Below are 14,866 nucleotides of genomic sequence, written 5' to 3'. Positions count from 1 at the left end.
TCTCGTCTGGAGCACGTTTATGGCCAAAATGATGAAAATGACAATATTACTCTAAATCAAATGAATAAACAAGTTGAAAATGCTCTAATATGCTGAATCACTATTGTATGTGGGTTAGGGTTAGGGTTGGGGTTGGGGTTGGGGTTGGGGTTGGGGTTGGGGTTGGGGTTAGGGTTAGGGTTAGGGAAAGGGAATTGTCCCTGACCCCCGAATCCATGGGAGTCAGGGTGTGCACAGTCCATCCCTCGGGCGTAGTCCCTCCCCCAGTATCCCGAAAACCCATGCCGGAAACCCCCATCAGGGATCCGACCACGGCGCCTCCCATAGCGCACTGTGGTCCAGTCCTCAAAGGACATTTTTTGGGTTTATTTTTGATATGTATGTATGTACACAATAAATTTTGTTTTGGATTAGAAGAAATATGAATAAAATTGAATTTAGAAAAAAATAATATATACCTGTTCTTAGGTTAAAAAATTTTTTAAAATGAAACAAAAATTATATGTATATAATATGTGGCTTTTCAAATAAAAAGGTTTACCTAACTTTAGGTTAAAACCAAAAAACAAACAGGAAAAAAGTATCTTTTTTTTGAAAATAAAAATCAATAAACGTGCCTCTGCGCAACGTTTCGACCTGCTCAGGTCTTCATCAGGCACAACTGGCAGTCAAAAATGTCAAAAAGTGAAGGAAAAGAAAGCTGGCTGTGGTTTTCAATGGTGTGTCTCTCTCTCGGGTCTGAGCTGAAATGAGCCGGCAGCCTCCGTGCAGCTGGTACTTAAGCGCATGGGTAGGGGAGGGGCTGATACACGTGAGCCGTTTTAGTTTTTGAGAGTGAGTGTGTAAGGGAGGGGCTGTTTTTAACCCTATAAATGCCAAACCTGTTTAAATCTTATATGTTTTTCAATTCCCCATCAATTAGGGTTAAATGTGGTTAGGGTTAGGGTTAAATATAGGGTTGGATTATAAGGTTAGGGTTAGAATTTAATTTGGGATAGGGCTAAGACCAAGATTTAGGGTTAGGTTTAGGTTTAGGTTCAAGGGTTAGGTTTAGGTTTAAGGGTTAGGTTTAGGATTAGGGTTAGGTTTAGGATTAGGTTTAGATTTAAGATTTTGTTTCTAAATTTTCATTTCTCCCTACCCCATGAATTTTACGATTGTGCTCTAATTGTTTTTAATATTTAATCCGTTTGGTTCTTGATCTAATTGTGAAGTTCCCCAAGTTTGAGTGACCATCCCTAGTCCTTCCAATGGATTTGATATGTTTCTTCTCCCCCTGCTGGTCGAGTCGGAGTCGAGAGGTAAGTCTTTCTTGTCTGACTTGGAAGGTAAGTATTATGAGAGGTCTTTCCCCTTGATGGTTGTACCGGACCGGACATTTTGGTGTGTGTGGGGTATCTTATACGTGGAACCAGTGTATTTGTGGGACTCCTCCTTGGCGATCCCCCTGGTTGTATCTGACCCTCCTCTTCCTCCTCACTCGCCTCATCCTCTGTCTCTGTCGTGGGAGGAGGAGCCCACTGCCTGATCCTGGGTGGAGATATGGTCTCCCCCTGGTGTTGCGGCACTTTCTCCCGAGCCTCCCCACGGTCTCTTGGAGGGTCCTCCTGGATTAATTCAACCTCACCCCCCTGACAGTCTCCCCCGTCCAGGCCAAACAAATGGTAGTATCTTGGGATTGTCATTGTCCCTATATTCCTCTTTGTCGAGGGAGGAGGAGCCTGCTGCTGGGTCCTGGGTGGAGGAATTGTCTCCTCCTGATATTGCGGGCCTGGACTAGTCACCTCCTCCGGGGCCTCTCTTTCCCCCGTGACCGTTCTGTTTTGTGGTGCTTGTGCCCACGTGGTTATCATGGCCTCCGCATGATCAATGACCCCTTGTTTAATGTGGCGTAGGTTCTTTTTGGCCCATTTTGTGGCCACCTGAAAGGCCGTTCTCCATTCAGGAAGAAGGTCCTCCGTCAGGTCTTGCAGTATTTTATCCAGGCTGCTCTTGTAGTGATCCTCCAGGATAATCATAGTATTATGTCCCCAATTTTTTGCATTTCCCACGATGAGATCTATTGTTTCTGGAGTAGGGGCAGCTGGTCTTATCATGGTGGACAATATGTCCACCATCCGGGTGACCATCCTTGGGTCTGCCTTTTCTGGATTGGGGGTAACATTTTGCAAATGGTGCACCATTTTGATTATCAGGTGCAATTTCCGCACCAGTGCTGTGAACTTTGGGTCACTTGGTTGGGCCTGTTGTGTTTTTGGGGCACGATCTCTTTGTTGTCCCCCCCGAACCACTGTGGCATATGATCTTTGCCCTGATGAGATGTCTCGCGGCTGGAAACGGGGCCGGAAGGAGGGACCATAACCTCTGGGAGGCACGGGCTGGTTAGGGAAAGGGAAGGGTTAGGGTTAGGGTTAGGGTTAGGGTTAGGGTTAGGTTTGGGACAAAGGAGAGAAAGGCACGGGCAACAGTACACCATATTTAAAAAGTGTTTCCTTGTGATATTAAAATTACTTCAGTCCTTTTTTAAAAGAGGGTGGTGTCACCTCGGGTGTTGTAAAAAGCGCCCTATGTTTTAAAAGAGGTGGGTTCATCCATATTCTCCCAAGTGATTAACTTAAAAGGGAAAATAAGAGACTTGGACGTTTTTACAATTAAAAGTAAGAAGTAAATCCATAAGAAATTAAAATAGGATAAAAGAGATATCACCCAAATTAAAATTGAACTCTGGATCCTAAAACAGTCGACGTCCGAAAACTTGTTTAAAACTGATAAATTACTGGGGAAGGGGTGAAAAAGGAGGGGGGGGGGGGTTTAGGAGAGAAAGAGGGGATGTGGTTAGGTTTAGGATGGGAGAGGGGGTTGGGTTTGTAGGCGGGGGGGGGGGGGGGGGGGGGGTTAGGGTTAGGTGAGGGGAAGGAGGGGTTAAGTTTAGGAAGGGAAAGGGGGGGGGGGGGGAAATGGTTAGGTTTAGGGTAGGAATAGGGGTTGGCTTCTTAGGCCGGGGGGGGGGGGTTTGGTTAGGGTTAGGTAAGGGGAAGGAGGGGTTAGGGTTAGGAAAGGAAGGAGGGAGGATGGTTAGGTTTAGGGTGGGAAAGTGGGTGAGGGGGTAAGGAATTGGGGGGAAGGAGGAGGGAAGCAGGGGAGTAAATCATTTTTTATTTATAAAAAAGCTAAAATGATAAAATACGGAACGTCGCTGAGTATATTGAGTATGTTTTTTAAAATTGTCTGAGTTGCGGTGAGGTTAAAAGCCCCCTACATTGATCTGGTGGGGTTAGCCGTGTGCTCAGGTGGCGATATTTAGTGCCCCTGGGTTGCAGCGTGCTGGGGAAGGAGTCCGTGTGTTGTGTGATCCTCATCCCTCGCCGGTCTGGAAGGTCCGTGCCAACCGGGGTTGTTGGTGGCACCCTGCCTGTTCGTCTTTTCCCGGTGTCCCTCTGGGTTAGTTTGGGAGCCTGGGAGGTCTCGGTAGGCCGGGGGGGAGGATCCTCTGCGTCTAACCCCACCTGGACTGCCTCAGGGAGTGGTACTTCAGAGCTCGGGCCAGTCCGGGATGGTGGGGTGGGGGGATGTTGGTGGGTTCCCCGTCGGCGCTGTTGTTCCCCTCCTGCCTTGCTCTGGTGGTGGTTTGGGATGGCCTCTGGAATGGCCCCCCTCGGGCTTGGTTGTGGTGGTTCCTCCTTCCTCTGCTGCGGCTCCTCGGTGCGGCTCCCCGTTGTTTGAGGTGGCCGCTGGTTCTCTACCTGTTGAGGACTGGAGGCCAGCGGAGTGGAGGGGGCTTTTGCTGGGATGGGGGAGTCCGGCCAGAAGTTTGATACCGTTTTAATCATATCCAGGGCCATCTGTATAGAGAGAGCGGTGAGACGTGGGCCAAATCTTTTTTTTGCTGTGGTTTGTGCTGCCTGCCAGGCTAGTGGTCTAAACGGTTGGAGCTCTTCAATCTGTGTACTTAAATCATCTATGCTGTCGTTATAATGTTGATTCAGTATTTTTAGGTTCTGCTCCATCCACTGAATCGTGTTCTGTCTGATCAGGTTTTTGATTTTATCATTTGGGCAGGCCGGTTTAATGAATTCTGTCAGTTGTTCGGTTTTCCTCCTCATTCCTGGTGGAATGGTATTGTTCTCAAAGGCTGCCTCAATAATATTAGAGTGGTGCATGAGTTGGATGTATTTGAAATATAACCTTGTGCATCTGCGGTGTGTAAAACTGTTGTCTGTTCCCACTGATTGCTCAGGGCCCCGTGGTCCGGGTGGAGATTCCCTGTGGCCTCCCAGCTGGGTGGGCTGAGCCGTGCGGCAGTTGGTGCAATAAAACGCCATGGGGGTGATATCTCTCAGGGAAAGAAGAAAAGGGTTTTTTTGTTAAAAGTTTTCCAAAAATCAAAGAGGTGATAAGAAATTAAAATGAGGTTTTTAATGTAATGATTAAAATCTTCAGCTCCAGTAAAAGCTACTTCCTCTCTTGTTTAAACAAAAGGAAAACTAGGAATAATAAAGCTTAAAAGTGGAATTAAATTATCAAAACAAATTTAAAAACCAAGAATGGAGAGGAGAGAGGAAATACAGGAGATGAACTTTATAAACGGAAGTAATTAAGATAGACTCTTCTGCTCCCGGGAACTAAAATGCAGGATTGGATAAAAGTTGTTAGGGTTAGGGTTAGGGGGTTAGGGTTAGGGTTAGGGTTAGGGTTAGGGGGTTAGGGGGTTAGGGGGTTAGGGGGTTAGGGTTAGGGTTAGGGTTAGGGTTTAGGGTTTAGGGTTTAGGGTTTAGGGTTAGGGTTAGGGTTAGGGTTAGGGTTAGGGTTAGGGTTAGGGTTAGGGTTAGGGTTAGGGTTAGGGTTAGGGTTAGGGTAGGGTTAGGGTTAGGGTTAGGGTAGGGTTAGGGTTAGGTTTGGGACAAAGGAAAGGAAGGCACGGGCAACAGTACACCATATTTAAAAAGTGTTTCCTTGTGATATTAAAATTACTTCAGTCCTTTTAAAAGAGGGTAGTTTCACCTCGGGTGTTCGTAAAAAGCGTCATATGTTTAAAAGGAGGTGGGTTCATCTATATTACCCCAAGTGGATGACTTTAAAAGGGAAAATAAAAGACTGACGTTTTTACAATAAAAGGTAAGAAAGAAATAAATAAATAATTAAATTAAGATAAAGAGATATCACCCAATTAAAATTGAACTCCGGATCCTAAAACAGTCGACGTTTGCCTGGTTTTGTTTAAAATTGATAAGTTACTGGGGAAGGGGTGAAACAAGGAGGAAGGGGGGGGGAAGGAGGGGAGAGGGGAAAAGGGGGGGGGGGTGGTTTGGAGAGAAGGGGATGTGGTTAGGTTTAGGATGGGAAAGGGGGTTGGGTTTTAGGCAGGGGGAGGTGGTTAGGGTTAGGTGAGGGGAAGGAGGGGTTAAGGTTAGGAAAGAAAAAAAGGGGGGGGTATGGTTAGGTTTAGGGTAGGAATAGGGGCTGGGCTTTAGGTCGGGGGGGGGGGGGGAATTGGTTAGGGTTAGGTAAGGGGAAGGAGGGGTTAGGGTTAGGAAAGGAAGGAGGGAGGATGGTTAGGTTTAGGGTGGGGAAGTGGGTGAGGGGGTAAGGAATTGGGGGGAAGAAGGAGAAAAGAAGGGGAGTAAAATATTTTTAATTTATAAAAAAGCTAAAATTATAAAATACGGAACGTCGCTGAGTATTGAGTTTTTTTATTTATTAAAATTGTCTGAGTTGCGGTGAGGTTAAAAGCCCCCTACATTGAGCTGGTGGGGTTAGCCGTGTACTTAGGTGGCGATATTTAGTGCCCCTGGGTTGCAGCGTGCTGGGGAAGGAGTCCGTGTGTTGTGTGGTTCTCATCCCTCGCAGGTCTGGAAGGTCAGCGCCGACTGGGGTTGTTGGTGGCCCCCTTCCTGCTCGTCTTTTCCAGGTGTCCCTCTGGGTTAGTTTGGGAGCCTGGGAGGTCTCGGTAGGCCGGGGGGGAGGATCCTCTGCGTCCAACACCACCCGGACTGCCTCAGGGAGTGGTACTTCTGAGCCCGGGACAGTCCGGGATGGTGGGGTGGGGGGATGTTGTTGGGCTCCCCGTCGGCGCTGTCGTTCCCCTCCTGCCTTGCTTCGGGGGTGGTCCGGGATGGTCTCTGGACTGGCCCCCCTCTGGCCTGGTTGTGGTGGTTCCTCCTTCCTCTGCTGCGGCTCCTCGGTGCGGCTCCCCGTTGTTTGAGGTGGCCGCTGGTTCTCTTCCTGTTGAGGACTGGAGGCCGGCGGAGTGGAGGGGGCGTTTGCTGGGATGGGGGAGTCCGGCCAGAAGTTTGATACCGTTTTAATCATATCCAGGGCCATCTGTATAGAGAGAGTGGTGAGACGTGGGCCAAATCTTTTTTTTGCTGTGGTTTGTGCTGCCTGCCAGGCTAGTGGTCTAAACGGTTGGAGCTCTTCAATTACTGTACTTAAATCATCCATGCTGTCGTTATAATGTTGATTTAGTATTTTTAGGTTCTGCTCCATCCACTGAATCGTGTTCTGTCTGATCAGGTTTTTGATTTTATCATTTGGGCAGGCCGGTTTAATGAATTCTGTCAGTTGTTCGGTTTTCCTCCTCATTCCTGGTGGAATGGTATTGTTCTCCAAGGCTGCCTCCATAATATTAGAGTGGTGCATGAGTTGGATGTATTTGAAATATAACCTTGTGCATCTGCGGTGTGTAAAACTGTCGTCTGTTCCCACTGATTGCTCAGGGCCCCGTGGTCCGGGTGGAGATTCCCTGTGGCCTCCCAGCTGGGTGGGCTGAGCCGTGCGGCAGTTGGTGCAATAAAACGCCATGGGGGTGATATCTCTCAAAAAAAGAAGAAAAGGGTTTTTTGTGTTAAAGGTTTTCTTAAAAACAGAGAGGTGATAAGAAATTAAAATAAGGTTTTTAATGTAATGATTAAAATATTCTGCTCCAGTAAAAGCTACTTCCTCTCTTGTTTAAACAAGGAAAACTAGGAATAATAAAGCTTAAAAGTGGATTTAAATTATCAAAACAAATTTAAAAACCAGGGAGAGGAGAGAGGAAAACAGGAGATAAATTTTTAGAAACGGAAGTAATTAAATTAGACTCTTCTGCTCCCGGGATCTAAAAAGCAGGATTGGATAAAAGTTGTTAAAACCCTTTAGAAAGAAGGATGATTGTGTCCCGGAGGGGTTCAATCAAGGTGCCAGTTTGCTGCCAACCTGCCAAATTACCGTGCTTGCAGAGTAGGCCCAAAGCCTGCAGAGTAGGCCCAAAGCCTGCAGTCAGTTATCCTGAGGATCGTCAGGTTGTTGCAAGGCTGCGGCTGAGTGGTCCTTTTGTTTGTAGCCGGTTTCCTGGTTGGAGGTTGGAGCTGTGGTCTTTAAAAAGTCGTTGTATCCATCCTAAAAAGGTCCCATTCTGAGCTCAGAATAAAAAAAGTCTAAAATTGCAAATCCTTTAATCCATAAAATACTCCATAAAAAAAGGGTTAGGGTTAGGGTTAGGGTTAGGGTTAGGGTTAGGGTTAGGGTTAGGGTTAGGTTTGGAACATGATTTGGAGAAAGGCATTGGCAACAGACTCTTTTTTTAAAAAAAATATTTCTACTGTAATTTACAAAAGAGCAACTAGTGACCCCAGAAAAGTTTTTGTTAAAAGAAGGGTTAGGGTTAGGGTTAGGGTTAGGGTTAGGGTTAGGGTTAGGGTTAGGGTTAGGGTTAGGTTTGGGACAAAGGAGAGAAAGGCACGGGCAACAGTACACCATATTTAAAAAGTGTTTCCTTGTGATATTAAAATTACTTCAGTCCTTTTAAAAGAGGGTAGTGTCACCTCGGGTGTTGTAAAAAGCGCCCTATGTTTTAAAAGAGGTGGGTTCGTCCATATTCTCCCAAGTGATTAACTTAAAAGGGAAAATAAGAGACTTGGACGTTTTTACAATTAAAAGTAAGAAGTAAATCCATAAGAAATTAAAAATAGGATAAAAGAGATATCACCCAAATTAAAATTGAACTCTGGATCCTAAAACAGTCGACGTCCGAAAACTTGTTTAAAATTGATAAGTTACTGGGGAAGGGGTGAAAAAGGAGGGGGGGGGGGGGTTAGGAGAGAAAGAGGGGATGTGGTTAGGTTTAGGATGGGAGAGGGGGTTGGGTTTGTAGGCGGGGGGGGGGGGGGGGGTTAGGGTTAGGTGAGGGGAAGGAGGGGTTAAGTTTAGGAAGGGAAAGGGGGGGGGGGAAATGGTTAGGTTTAGGGTAGGAATAGGGGTTGGCTTCTTAGGCCGGGGGGGGGGGTTAGGTTAGGGTTAGGTAAGGGGAAGGAGGGGTTAGGGTTAGGAAAGGAAGGAGGGAGGATGGTTAGGTTTAGGGTGGGAAAGTGGGCGAGGGGGTAAGGAATTGGGGGGAAGGAGGAGGGAAGCAGGGGAGTAAAACATTTTTTATTTATAAAAAAGCTAAAATTATAAAATACGGAACGTCGCTGAGTATATTGACTATGTTTTTTAAAATTGTCTGAGTTGCGGTGAGGTTAAAAGCCCCCTACATTGAGCTGGTGGGGTTAGCCGTGTGCTCAGGTGGCGATATTTAGTGCCCCTGGGTTGCAGCGTGCTGGGGAAGGAGTCCGTGTGTTGTGTGATCCTCATCCCTCGCCGGTCTGGAAGGTCCGTGCCAACCGGGGTTGTTGGTGGCACCCTGCCTGTTCGTCTTTTCCCGGTGTCCCTCTGGGTTAGTTTGGGAGCCTGGGAGGTCTCGGTAGGCCGGGTTAGGGTTAGGGTTAGGGTTAGGGTTAGGGTTAGGGTTAGGGTTAGGGTTAGGGTTAGGGTTAGGGTTAGGTTTGGAACATGATTTGGAGAAAGGCATTGGCAACAGACTCTTTTTTTAAAAAAAATATTTCTACTGTAATTTACAAAAGAGCAACTAGTGACCCCAGAAAAGTTTTTGTTAAAAGAAAGGTGTATGAAGTAAGTGATATGAATTTAAATGAATGTGTCCCCAGGTTTTAAAAAAAGTAAATAAAATAAATTAAAATAAAGTAGAATAAATTAGAATTGAGGATTCCTCATAGTGTGTGTGAAAGATGATGTAAATGTGAAGTAGAAGGGGTAGGAGAGTAGGAAAGTAGGAGCCCAAAGTTGCTTTGTAGTTTGTTTCTGAGGAGCCACTGCCGTTGAGGATTTTCTTTATGTTAGGCAATGGCTCCCTCTTGAGGATTTAAAGGAGCATAGCGGAGGAGAAGCTTTAACACCCGCCCGGATCCTGATGCGCTGGGGATTAAGGTGAAAGGTACGTGGAAGAAGAGTGGGGGGAGTGATTGGAAGGAAGCGGAGGGGGGGGGGGGGGGTTTTGGGAGGGTTTGGTTAAGGTTAGGTATGGGGAGTGGGGATGGTTAGGGTTGGGAAGGGGGAATGGGAGGGGGGACGAAAAAATAAAAATGGGGGGGGGGGGGGGGGGTTTGGGTTAGGTATGGGGAGTGGGAATGGTTAGGGTTAGGCATGGGGAGTGGGAGTGGTTAGGGTTAGGTATGGGGAGTGGGGATGGTTAGGGTTAGGAAGGGGGATTGGGAGGGGGGATGGGAAAATAAAAAGGGGGGGGGGGTTGGGGGGTTTTGGGTAAGGTATGGGGAGTGGGAATGGTTAGGGTTAGGCATGGGGAGTGGGAGTGATTAGGGTTAGGAAGGGGGAAGGGAGGGGGGAACGGGAAATGGGGGAAGGGGGGGGGGTTTGGTTAGGGTTAGGTATGGGGAGTGGGGATGGTTAGGGTTAGGAAGGGGGAATGGGAGGGGGGATGGGAAAATAAAAAGGGGGGGGGGTTTGGGTAAGGTATGGGGAGTGGGAATGGTTAGGGTTAGGCATGGGGAGTGGGAGTGATTAGGGTTAGGAAGGGGGAAGGGAGGGGGGATGGGAAAATAAAAAAGGGGGGGGGGTTGGGTAAGGTATGGGGAGTGGGAATGGTTAGGGTTAGGCATGGGGAGTGGGAGTGATTAGGGTTAGGAAGGGGGAAGGGAGGGGGGAACGGGAGATTTGGGGGGGGGGGGGGGGGGTTTGGTTAGGGTTAGGTATGGGGAGTGGGAATGGTTAGGGTTAGGTGAAGGAATTGGGAAGGGTAATAGGAAGGGAAGGAGGGGGGGGGGGGGGGGGGTTGGGGTTCGTTTAGTGCAAGGGAAGGAGCCAGAACCTTATTGTCCAGGCAACTGTAAAACATAGTAAATAATTAATAAACATTCCAACTAATGCAGTTCAATTCCCATATACAAAAAAGTCACAAGCAGTGAGAAAACATTCCATGTCAACAGTGCATATGATACATGTTGCCTGTTCTACTCGGTTCTGGCTCCTGAGTCTTTGACCAATCAGAAGGGAAATGGTCAATTCCTCATTATTCTTTTAATATTTTGTTAAAAGGGGCCTGGCATAGGGCCATAAAGTGCTTCAGTTGGTGACTATAAATATAGAAATATATAGATATTCAAGAGCAATCTGGGTTCTAACAGTAAAGCCGACGTCTGGTCCTACTTTGATTTATTTTGAAGAAAAAATTCACACATTTTGTCAGTATCAAACAAAGAAAATATAAGTCAGTTAGTCACTTCAATATGTCGCAGAGCTTTATTTAAAACAGTTTGAAATTCAAGAGGAGGAGAGGTCGGCTTTGTTTTTTTTAAAAACCAAAAAGGGGGGGGGGGGGGAATTTATTCAAATCGTAATTTCACAATTTGTAAAGGTAATTTCATATATTAAATTTTTTGACCAGGCTGAATAAATATACAAAAAAAAATTTTTATAAAAAGGTTAATCAATTTTAAACTTTTGTTTTTTTTGGCTAAGCTCCGGGCTGGTGCAAGATTTCACCTCTCTGTTAAGGAAAGGCAATTAAAAGAGGGAAAAAAAAGGGGGGAAGGTGAGAAAAGGTGGTTTCAGGGTCCAGAAGAAACAACTTTAGGCTACTTTAAAGATTTCCCTTTCTTTCTCTAGGGGCCCGATCTTTCATTTAGGCCCAGAGGGGAAACGGTCTCTAATTTCTGGATCCATACTTTTTCTCTGTGTTTCCTTTGTCCTGTGGACCAGTTGGTATTCTGCTCCACAACTCTATAAACGAGGCAGTGAGCCCCTACTTCCTGGAAATGTTTATGGAGGGAATTGACCCCTTTATTATTCCGGATGAGGTACAGGTGTTGGGACATCCTGGTTCGGATGGAATTTCTGGATTCTCCCACATATATCCTGTTGCAATGTTTGCATTCTATGGTGTAAATTATATTGTAGGAGTGTATAGACCAGTTGGTTATTGTGGGCAGTCCTTTGCCTGATAACGTATTGAAGATGTAGGGGGGTGAGTTGTGGTTTATTGGAGGAGAAGTGATTCTGTTTGCCGGTTTGTACTGGGAGTGAACCAGGATGTCCGCCAAGTTTTTATTTCTTTTGTAAGCTGTAATCATCTTGTATTGTCCGGTTTGAGATTTGGAGTGCTGAAGTTGTTGAAAACTGTTGCGGAGGCCCTGGTTAAACGGATGTAATTGTTGGTGATATGTGGTAACAAAAGGTACCAGCAGGGGGCTCACCTCGGTTCGCCTAGACGGAGTTGGTCCCAAGAGGCTTCCGTGAACTTCCGCCTTGATTCCCCGAAGGAGGCGTTTGGAGTAACCCCTGGGTCCTAGTGCTTTAAATAACACTGCTGTAGCTGCCTCTGCGTCTTTCTGGTGCGTACATATTTTGTGAAATCTGATTAGTTGGGATTTGATGATCCCCCGGAATGTATGTTTGGGGTGGTAACTCTTTTTATGAAGTAGTGTGTGTCTGTCTGTTTCTTTGAAAAATACTTTGGTGCCCAATTCCTTAGTAGAGTGTTTGATATTGTGAAAATAAACTGTAGTGTCCAGATATTCGATATGTGAGGATTGTTTGTTATGTTTGATTTTGATGTTGGGGTGGTGTGTGTTGAGGGTGTGGAGGAAATGTTGGAATGAATCCTCTGACTTGCACCATAACCCAAATATGTCATCCAAGTAACGTAGATAAAGAAGGGGGCGTTCCTTGCATTTTAATAGGGCCGTCCGCTCCCACTCCGCCATATATATGTCGGCATATGCTGGGGAATATTTCCGGCCCATCGCACATCCGCATACTTGAAGATACCACTGGTTGTTGAAAATAAAATCATTGCGAGTAAGAGTAACCTGAAGCATTTCATAGATAATTTCATCCGGGCGGTCGGGGTCTGGATATTGTTGAAAGACCTTCCTGATGGCCTCCAGACCCAGGCTGGTGTCAATGTTTGTGTATAAGGAGGTGATGTCTATGGTAAAAAGAAAAGTCCCCTCTGGGACGCTGAGTTGTCGGAGTTTGTTAACAAAATCATATGTGTCTTTAATATAACTCGGGTGTTGTTTTGATAATGGATTGATGTAGTAATCTATGTATTCTGCTAACCTATAGGTCTCCGAGCCGCAGTCGCTGACAATTGGACGTCCCGGGGGGATTTTAAAAGGTACGGTCCAGGTGTCCGGAGTTTTATGGATTTTAGGTAGTAAATAAAAGCAGCGAGGACGTGGCGAAGCTGGTCCCAGCAGATAGTACATTTGTTTGGCTGAGATAAATTTGTTGTCATATAAAGACCTCACCATGGGTCGAATGAGTGAGGCTGTAATAGGCTGTAACGGTGTTTGTAAAGGTACATAGTATTTGAGGTCATTTAGTTGCCTGGTGGCCTCCAGAAAGTAATCGTGTCTGTTCTGGATTACCACTTGGCCTCCCTTATCTGCTGGTTTGATAATAATATCTTTCCTTTTTTTCAGGATGTCCAAGGCCTTTTGTTGGTCCTCTGTAATATTAGGAGGACGTCCCCGGGGAATTACCAAGTGAGATAGGGTGTTTTTGTCTCTTTGGATAAGCTCCCGGAGGGGTTTCGAGAGAGCCTCATCTGGGGGTTCCCAGTTTGATTGTTCAGTGAAAGGTAAGTGATTGTATTCTGTTCCTTCGAAGTATTCCATGATTTTTAGCCTTCTGTGAAAGAGGTGAACCTCTTTGCGTAGTTCTAGCAGTTTCGGAGGTTTGGGTGTGGGTATAAAGGTTAATCCTTTTTCCAGAAGTTCCTGTTGTGAGACACTTATGTTATGGCTTGATAGATTTGTAACATTAGAGTTACTGGGGGCCCTATATTGATTCGGCTCCCCTCCTACTAGTTTAACTGTGACAGCCAGTGATTTAAAATGGTGTTTGCCGTTTCGCAGGTCCAATGCACTGGGTCTGTTGTTTCGGTTTTGAAGACGTCTGCCTTAATGTCTGTTAAGAAATTGTGTTTCTTTAGTATGTGTTCGTTCAGGGCCATGAGGCACTGTATTTGACCCTTCTCTAATTCAGGGCTGTAATTGAGTAATGGAACGAGGGAAATAGCTGCCGGGAAGTTTCGTTCGATCTGATTGAGGGACGCGTTTAAATTTTTTGCCACCGTTAGTGGTCGTAGTCTTTTCAGGCAGTCATTTAAGCCCACTGACAATACAACCGTTTCAACTCTATTGTCTGGGGTTAGTTTTTCCAAAACTTTTTTAATGTGATGGAGCTGTGCTCCTGGAAAACTGTCCACTTGGATTTTGGGATGTGTAAACGACGTTAGTCGTGCCAGATTGGAATCCCCAATGATTAGAACAGGCTTAGTTATTTCCAGTTCCCAGTTTTTAATTTTTTGTGCAGTATGACAATGAATTACAGGTTCAGACCTCCGGGGGGTGGGGGGGCTGGGTCGCCCAACGGGGGGCGAGTGGTTCAAGTTAGACTCAGACTGGCACGGTGAAGTGGTGAGTTCGTCCGTCGTTCCATCAGTCGTAATCAGTTGTGCTAACCCCGGGTCCTCGTGGACTGGTGTACATGGGTGTCTTTTGCCACCGCTTGGTCCCGCCCCCTGCGGGTTTTAAAACAAACTGACTGAATAAAGGAAGGAAAGAGAGTTTAAGAAGAGAAATATAAAAGGTAATTAAATATCTGTAGGTTAAAAACACTTATTTATAGTGCTGGCTCTGGCAAGGTTAGGTTTGGGACAAAGGAAAGGAAGGCACGGGCAACAGTACACCATATTTAAAAAGTGTTTCCTTGTGATATTAAAATTACTTCAGTCCTTTTAAAAGAGGGTAGTTTCACCTCGGGTGTTCGTAAAAAACGTCATATGTTTAAAAGGAGGTGGGTTCATCTATATTACCCCAAGTGGATGACTTTAAAAGGGAAAATAAAAGACTGACGTTTTTACAATAAAAGGTAAGAAAGAAAGAAATAAATAATTAAATTAAGATAAAAGAGATATCACCCAAATTAAAATTGAACTCCGGATCCTAAAACAGTCGACGTTTGCCTGGTTTTGTTTAAAATTGATAAGTTACTGGGGAAGGGGTGAAACAAGGAGGAAGGGGGGGGGGAAAGGGGGGGGGGGGTGGTTTGGAGAGAAGGGGATGTGGTTAGGTTTAGGATGGGAAAGGGGGTTGGGTTTTAGGCAGGGGGAGGGGGTTAGGGTTAGGTGAGGGGAAAGAGGGGTTAAGGTTAGGAAAGAAAAAAAGGGGGGGGTATGGTTAGGTTTAGGGTAGGAATAGGGGCTGGGCTTTAGGTCGGGGGGGGGGGGAATTGGTTAGGGTTAGGTAAGGGGAAGGAGGGGTTAGGGTTAGGAAAGGAAGGAGGGAGGATGGTTAGGTTTAGGGTGGGGAAGTGGGTGAGGGGGTAAGGAATTGGGGGGAAGAAGGAGAGAAGAAGGGGAGTAAAATATTTTTAATTTATAAAAAAGCTAAAATTATAAAATACGGAACGTCGCTGAGTATTGAGTTTTTTTATTAAAATTGTCTGAGTTGCGGTGAGGTTAAAAGCCCCCTACATTGAGCTGGTGGGGTTAGCCGTGTACTTAGGTGGCGGTATTTAGTGCCCC

General features: G+C 45.9%; 1 long non-coding RNA gene across 1 annotated transcript; it reads left to right on the top strand.

The window, feature by feature from the left end:
* The first annotated feature begins 11,627 nt into the window (after positions 1–11,627).
* Positions 11,628–13,665, top strand: LOC308118259. The gene is made up of 3 exons (XR_013935878.1): positions 11,628–11,663; positions 12,400–12,451; positions 12,759–13,665. It is a non-coding gene; the product is annotated as an uncharacterized lncRNA (long non-coding RNA).
* Positions 13,666–14,866: the final 1,201 nt, after the last annotated feature.

The sequence above is a fragment of the Lipophrys pholis genome, assembly GCF_963383615.2.
Source record: "Lipophrys pholis genome assembly, chromosome: 12".
Taxonomy (NCBI): Eukaryota; Metazoa; Chordata; class Actinopteri; order Blenniiformes; family Blenniidae; genus Lipophrys; species Lipophrys pholis.
This window is presented reverse-complemented; position numbering and strand designations above follow the sequence as displayed.